General features: G+C 40.4%; 1 protein-coding gene across 1 annotated transcript in view; it reads left to right on the top strand.

Annotated features, from left to right (window-relative positions):
* Positions 1–8,296, top strand: part of LOC141052937 (uncharacterized) — a 310,086-nt gene that overhangs the window by 25,028 nt on the left and 276,762 nt on the right. The window lies entirely within an intron of this gene.

Here is an 8,296-nt window from a genome sequence, read left to right as displayed (position 1 = left end):
GTATTTTCTGCACTTTATTTTTCAGGATGCAGCCAGGCCCATTATTTTTGGTCTTGTAAACTGGGGTGTCTGTTTAGATGGGATGCATTTAGATAGCGCTAGGCAGCCTGCCTGATCTAATAGTATGGGCGTCACTAATAGGCTGTAAACCAGATGCTGTGCTTTACCTGTACATGAACAGTGCCCTATACAAGCCTCTTTTGCACAATCATATACTAAGCAATCACCCCCTTCATTGATTGGAAGGCTGTGAGTGGTTGTCTCAACAGTATTTTGCACCTGTGTTGCTGCCATCTTTACTACATGAGTTTGCTGCTTCCTGATAAGTGCATTTGTTTGGAGACCTGGGCAGGTAAACATCGATGCCCTTTCTCTGCTGCATTATTTCTTGAATTTTTGGAGGATTTTTAGTCCTCTTTTTGTGGCTTTGCTGTTCAGTTCTGAGCTAGTCACCAGCCAGTATTTGTGGTGCTTTTGGGTGCGGTGGAGTTTGAAGGAGAGTTATTTTCAGATAAATAGTGAATGGGCTATATACGGTGGGGGAAATAAGTATAAGTCTATAATTTTAAGGTTAGGTTAATTTTAACATTGAGAGATAGAATATCAAAAATCAGAAAATCACAATGCATTAATCATAGAAATTTATTTGTATTTTGCAGTCAAAAATAAGTATTTGATCCCCTACCAACCATTAAGGGTTCTGGCTCCTACAGACCAGTTAGACGCTCCTATTCAACTCGTTACCTGCATTAAAGACAGCTGTCTTACACAGTCACCTTTATAAAAGACTCCTGTCCACAGACTCAGTCAGTCAGACTCTAACCTCTGCAACATGGGCAAGACTAAAGAGCTTTATAAGTATGACAGACAAGATCATAGCCCTGCACAAAACGAATGGTGTTATGATTGGGTCACCGAGGAGGAAAACAAGACTAAGCTAAGCTACAGAAAACCAGAGAGGTTGGTAACTAAGCGGATTGCAGACCCCTGATCCTATCCACACAACTAGCAGTAGCCGTGGAGCGTGCCTGATTCTAGATGCCTCAACACAGCTGGAAAACTAAATAAGCCTAAAGCAAGAAAAGGGGAAATCTAAACTGCCCCAGAGCAGACCCCAAAGGAATAGACAGCCCCCAAACATATATTGTCGGTGAGACAAGATGAAAACACAAACACAGGTAGGAAAATAGGCTGAGCAAATGATGGGGCCCACACTAACTAGAAAGGACAGGAAAGGAAAGACACTGTCTGCAATCACGCAAAAAACCCTGCAAAAATGTCCAACACTTCTGATAGCAAAAACTCTGAAGTCACTAGACTTCTCTCACTATATCAGCACTCTGGCATATTCTGAAAGCAGAGCAAAAAGAGGCCAATATAATAAGGGACAAAAAACAAACTGACACAAACAGTAACATAAGGATGGAAGTTCAGCACAGCCCCAGCCGGGGCCGGCTGACCACACAAAACTGAATAGACAAAACAAATCAAATGTGAACAATAGCAAAGAACACTTAGCTTGAGCATGCAGGGACTGAACTGGAAACTAAAACCTCAGGAGGCAGGAAAAATCAGGGATAGAGGGAGTCGGCTGTCTTAAATCCAGTCAGAGACTCCAGATGTCCAATCGTCGTCCTCATTATCAGGTGGCAGGCCTGTCAATTAGATCAGCTCCATTACCTCCTGTAACCACCAGAGGGAGCCCGGAAAGAGAACTCACGACTCCTCTGTCAATACAACCAACTCCACTACCTTCACTAGCAACCAGAGGCAGGCCAGAAAGTGAATTCACAACAGAATGGGCTATAAAACCATAAGTAAAGACACTTGGTGAGGAGACAACTGTTGGTGCAATAGTAAGAATCATAGAATGGTAGAGTTGGAAGGGACCTCCTGGGTCATTTGGTCCAACACCCTGCTCAAAGCAGGATTCACTAAATCATCCCAGACAGATGTCTGTCCAGCCTCTGTTTGAAGACTTCCATTGAAGGAGAAATCACCACCTCTTGTGGCAGCCTGTTCCAGTCATTGATCCCCTTCACTGTCAAAAAAAAGTTTTTCTAATATCTAATCTGTGTCTCCTCCCATTCAGTTTCATCTCAATGTTTATAGTTTTTCCTTGTGCAAATGAGAATAAAAATGATCCTTCTACAGTGTGACAACCCTTGAGATATTTGTAGACAGCTATTAAGTCTCCTCTCAGTCTTCTTTTTTGCAAGCTATAAAAAAGGGGGAGACAGAAGCGCACAATAGGGTCTTATCCAATGATATAAACGTTTCACAGATATGGATCCACTCACCTGGTTCAGTTGTGTGGAACACAACAACCATAAGCACAAATGGGTAGGATCCGATGAACTGCAGCAATCAGCCGGTCACTAGAATTGCATATATAGGAAGGAGAGAAGTCCGGCTTTCAGGATCGCGCTGTTCCAGTCCAAAGTTCACAAGGAGTTAATCCAAGGACCAAGCAGTGATTATAACTTTCTTTTTATTCCAAAAACTCTACGCGTTTCGTGTACACACTGTACACTTCCTCAGGAGCAAAGTTACACTAGCATCACATTCCATTCTCCTTATATACTAACTCCCCCAGGAAGTGAGGTAGGTGCTCATTGCACTTAAAAAAATTCACACATAACTATCAACATAATGTAAAATCACAAAAATCACTAAAATTTATCTATAAAACACACTTATATAAAAACACACATATGTAAAACTTCACACTAGAAAAAATGTAAAACATTATAATAAAATTATGATTATACTCAATAAAAGTCTAAAATTCTTGGTACATCATATCAATTAGCAGAACAACATTCACAAATCTCTTATATAACTGCACTTATATTTTCCTTTCAGTATTAACCCTTCATTCAACATATTATACTTTCACTTTCCTTATATTTCAGGCAGATGATCATATATTAATTAATGTATGTACTCCTATGCGGATTCGATCCTGCACAGCAGACCCATGCTCTGCACTCAAGAACCTTTTCTGTTCTCTCAGCCAAAGGCTCCACATCTCCAGAGCTGTCAGTTCCTTTTCAAGGCACCAGCCAACTATTCCAATCATAGTAAAATGCCGCCGATTGTATCTCTTTATATGTTAGCGATATGATCATTCCCTTGCTGTAATGTTATAGCATGGACATCACACAATTATCAGATGCCAATACTACTCTAATTCTTAGCAGACAAATATGCAGAGCACCAAAATTATTTAAAGATGTCAGATATTTCATTTAAACCGTATGGTTGCAGAGTCTGCAACCTGTGAATCCAGTAAATTTCCTTTCTCATCAGAATGACACTCCTGTTCACAGTGTCTTCTGAAACATAATCAATTGGGGCCACTTTAATTGAGGAAAACTACCCAAAAAAACTGCTAGAAAAAGCATATAATGAGTGCGCAGGTTTGGAACAGATGGACCTAGTAAATCCTAAGAAAAAAGAAAAAGAGAATGATAGTTTCTCCTTAAACTTTTTAACTAATTTTACTAAACAAAATAAAAAAATTAGGAATATTTTACAGGATCATTGGTCTGTTCTTCTTAATGATCCAGTGTTGGGGAGTATGCTACCAAATAAACCAGGACTAACCTTTAAAAGATCCTCTACTCTTAGAAATATACTGGCCCCCAGTCGCCTGAAAAAAGAAAAAATTAGGGATGAACAGTGCAAAAAACCAGGAGTCTTTAAATGTAATACCGCTCGGTGTCTGTGTTGTGGCATGATTATGCATAATATGACCACATTCAGATCAATTCAGAATAATAAGGTGTTTGATATAAAGTTTTCCCTGAATTGTAAAAGTAGTTTTGTGATATATCTGATAGAATGCGAATGTGGTTTACAGTATGTGGGTAAAACCACACAAGAACTGCATAACCGCATGAATTCGCACAGACACAATATAATTGAAGGTTTTATGTTCCATGGAGTATCAAAACATTGCACTATAAAACATGGGAAGAAACCATGTATTAAAGTGGCCCCAATTGATTATGTTTCAGAAGACACTGTGAACAGGAGTGTCATTCTGATGAGAAAGGAAATTTACTGGATTCACAGGTTGCAGACTCTGCAACCATACGGTTTAAATGAAATATCTGACATCTTTAAATAATTTTGGTGCTCTGCATATTTGTCTGCTAAGAATTAGAGTAGTATTGGCATCTGATAATTGTGTGATGTCCATGCTATAACATTACAGCAAGGGAATGATCATATCGCTAACATATAAAGAGATACAATCGGCGGCATTTTACTATGATTGGAATAGTTGGCTGGTGCCTTGAAAAGGAACTGACAGCTCTGGAGATGTGGAGCCTTTGGCTGAGAGAACAGAAAAGGTTCTTGAGTGCAGAGCATGGGTCTGCTGTGCAGGATCGAATCCGCATAGGAGTACATACATTAATTAATATATGATCATCTGCCTGAAATATAAGGAAAGTGAAAGTATAATATGTTGAATGAAGGGTTAATACTGAAAGGAAAATATAAGTGCAGTTATATAAGAGATTTGTGAATGTTGTTCTGCTAATTGATATGATGTACCAAGAATTTTAGACTTTTATTGAGTATAATCATAATTTTATTATAATGTTTTACATTTTTTCTAGTGTGAAGTTTTACATATGTGTGTTTTTATATAAGTGTGTTTTATAGATGAATTTTAGTGATTTTTGTGATTTTACATTATGTTGATAGTTATGTGTGAATTTTTTTAAGTGCAATGAGCACCTACCTCACTTCCTGGGGGAGTTAGTATATAAGGAGAATGGAATGTGATGCTAGTGTAACTTTGCTCCTGAGGAAGTGTACAGTGTGTACACGAAACGCGTAGAGTTTTTGGAATAAAAAGAAAGTTATAATCACTGCTTGGTCCTTGGATTAACTCCTTGTGAACTTTGGACTGGAACAGCGCGATCCTGAAAGCCGGACTTCTCTCCTTCCTATTTTTGCAAGCTAAACATTCCCAAATCCTGTAACCGTTCCTCAAAGGACATGGTTTGCAGACCGGTCACCATTCTTGTCACTCTTCTCTGAACTTGCTCCAGTTTATTGAGAAGATATTCCAGTGTTTACAGAAGTTGGCATATCACTCTTAATTGAAGACTGCAGTAGAGGAGGCCTGCCAGTGATGTCAGAGCTGTAAACTGGCTAAACCTCGTGAGCAGAGAGCCCCCACACAGACCATCATGACTTCTACCCCCTTGGAGTTATTGATGATCGAGTACTTGACCATGGGTCCTGCTCATCTCGGGTATGAACATTGTCTGGTGATGACTGACCACTTTACCAAGTTCTCAGTGGTGACTCCGACTCGGGATCAGACTGCTGAGTCAGCTATGCAGGCTATCTGCTGAGACTTCATCCGGGTGTTTGGTTGCCCGAAGAGGATCCATTCCGACCAAGGCGCTTGTTTTCAAGGTCGATGGAGAAGTTACATAGTTTGTACCAGATTGAGAAATCAAGAACGACACCCTATCATCCTCAGGGGGATGGAGCCTTTGAACCTTCAACCGGATCCTAATTCAGATGCTAAGAACACTGGAAGAAGATTGGAAAGTACAATGGCCTGAGTACATGGCTGAATTGGTCTGGGTGTACAACAACCGAGTGCACAGTACAACCAGATACACTCTGTATACCCTGCTGTTCAGGCAAAAAGGATGGGAGAGTACAGAGCTGGAATTGGATCCAGAAGACGACTACCAACAGACGTGTCTTCCAGACTTTCCACCGGCTGGTGCAGACTAAGTTCTGGAAACTCGAACATCATGAAGCAGCGCCCATTCGAGGTACAGCTCTTAAGGCCAAAGATCGAATGTTGTTCCGAGACAAGCGACCTCGGGTCAAGTTAGAACATCGATGGGAAAAAAACTCTGTATCGGGTGAAGCGCCGAGTTGGATCCAATGGGCCAGTGTATGAAGTTCAACCCGAAGAAGAAGAAGGGGCGCCTAGCCGAATAGTCCACTGTAGCATGTTGCATCCTCGCCTGTCAGGGGAGGAAGAGGAGAAAGAGCCAGGCGCCACTGAAACGCTTACTCCCACGATTCTCGACTGTGATGAGAGAACCACTGGCCTTGTTCTCAGACTTGGATAGTCTGCCGCCCACCAGTCCAAGGGAAGTACGTAGTCCTGAAACTCCAGAGATGGCTGCTCCATTGGACCAGGATATGCTTCCCTTTTCTATAAATTTAGAATCATTCTAAGAGGTGCACGCAAGTGTGGGGTGCTTGCAAGCATTCAGCAAAGCATCACATTAGCTAAGCATCAAGCAAAAGGCAGTTATTCCATGGCAAAGAATTAACATCCATCTTCTCTCTTCACACAGGTAATCAGATAATTCAACTTCTGAAGTTATCCACCCTGCACGTATTTCACTCCATTCTATGTTAGCAAGCAGCCTGAATGGTAATCAGATCATTCAACTTCTGAACTGATCCACCCTGCTTGTATTTCACTCCATTCTATGTCCAGCCCCCATTCTTGGGGCTGGAGGCTCCTAAGAATTTCCCACTGGCACTTTATTTAGTCAGGTAAAAACCTTTTTTGTTCATTCCCTTCATTCCACTATGACCGCAAAACTTTTATATGCATATGAATACTGATACAGTAAATTTGATGCATGTTATTTAATCCATTGTGGGTCTGTTTCTATGAATTACATTTTTATTTCCCTGATATCCTGTGCTCATTGTGAGATAGAAGCATTGTACTTTTTATCATTAAATTTTCTCATAGCTGATTCTTACTTAATAAGGAATTATGGCTTGGCAGCAACGCCATCTAGTGTCACATGTTGAATAGTGCATAGGCTTTAAAGAGATTGTGTGTATATTTTTCACATTTAATTATTTATTTTGCACTAAGCACTTTAATTTATATATTGTTTACAACCCTAGCACTTTCTCTGTGTTTAAACATTAAGAAGCCTAGCTTGAGTTATTTTTTTCAGAGAAAAGAATATATTGTGACTTTACTATCATTTAGGTAGATTCTTATCTCAGCCTCCAATTTTTCCGTGCCTAATATTTCTGTACAATTCTGAGTTAATATATTTGTGTTGATCAAGAAAAATCATTATTTTAAAATGTCTAATATATCTTTTTCAAGTCACTTCATTCTGTTTTTGTTCCCAAACATATACTGGGATATACAAAAATAATTGTGTTAATCTCTGTGTCAAAGAAGTGCTAACCCATGTATATAGGGTGATTGTTATCGTTGAGGACTATTGTGTATATCCATTCTATGTTAGCAAGCAGCCTGAATGGTAATCAGATCATTCAACTTCTGAACTGATCCACCCTGCATGTATTTCACTCCTTTCTATGTTAGCAAGCAGCCTGAATGGTAATCATCTCCACATCTTGGTAATCATCTCAACATCTCTGTCTGCTGTCTCATCTGCTGCATATCACCTGCAACATATTTTAATGAACTGTGCTTGCTGAATAATTGCCATAATTCATCTGTTGCATTGCTTCCAGTACTTACTGCTATAAATCCATGGGAAGGGGGATCACTGTAGATGTTATCTCGGGAGAGGTGCTATAGCATAGTGATGGAATCAGGACTAGCGTCTTTGATCATCTTTTCCACGCTAGGATGTGTAGAGCAGCTATTGCTAGTTTATAACTAGCCAGCACTCACAATCCCTCTCTCTTGTCCCTGTAGTGTGGTGAATAATTTTAGAATCACTCTAATGGGTTCACGCAAGTGTGGGGTGCTTGCACGCATTCAGCAAAGCATCGCTTTAGCTAAGCATCAAGCAAAAGGCAGTTAATCCATGGCAGTTAGGCAGGGCAGGAGTCAGGTAACCCACACTTTGCACTCCCTTTTATCCATGTGCTTTACTTCTATCCTCCTGTGTTCCCTTGCCATCCACACTCACCACCCCATCCCCCATCCATCACGACTCATACACATCAGCCCCTCTATACTTTCTTCTCCCATGTACAGCTTCCATGCACTCCACACCTTCCTGAAAAATCTCAGCCAATCTTGCCCATACACATCTCACAAAAACTTCTGACAATTCCAATAACTACTTGCTCTTTATCTTCCTATTCCTACTGATTTCAGGGGACATCTCCCCCAACCCTGGTCCACCATCCCCCAACCTCAACCCCTACCCTATCCTATCTCATATTGAAACCATAATAATATTATTAATATTACTTGCACTCCTTCATCTCCGTCTTTCAATTGTGCCCTCTGGAATCCACAGTCTGTATGTAACAAGCTTCCTTTCCTGCACAATTACTTTCTGAACAG

Source organism: Dendrobates tinctorius, unplaced genomic scaffold, assembly GCF_039654945.1.
Source record: "Dendrobates tinctorius isolate UK_male_01 unplaced genomic scaffold, ASM3965494v1 ptg000164l, whole genome shotgun sequence".
NCBI lineage: Eukaryota > Metazoa > Chordata > Amphibia > Anura > Dendrobatidae > Dendrobates > Dendrobates tinctorius.
Note: the sequence above shows the minus strand (reverse complement) of the source record. Positions and strands in the feature narration are given on the sequence as shown.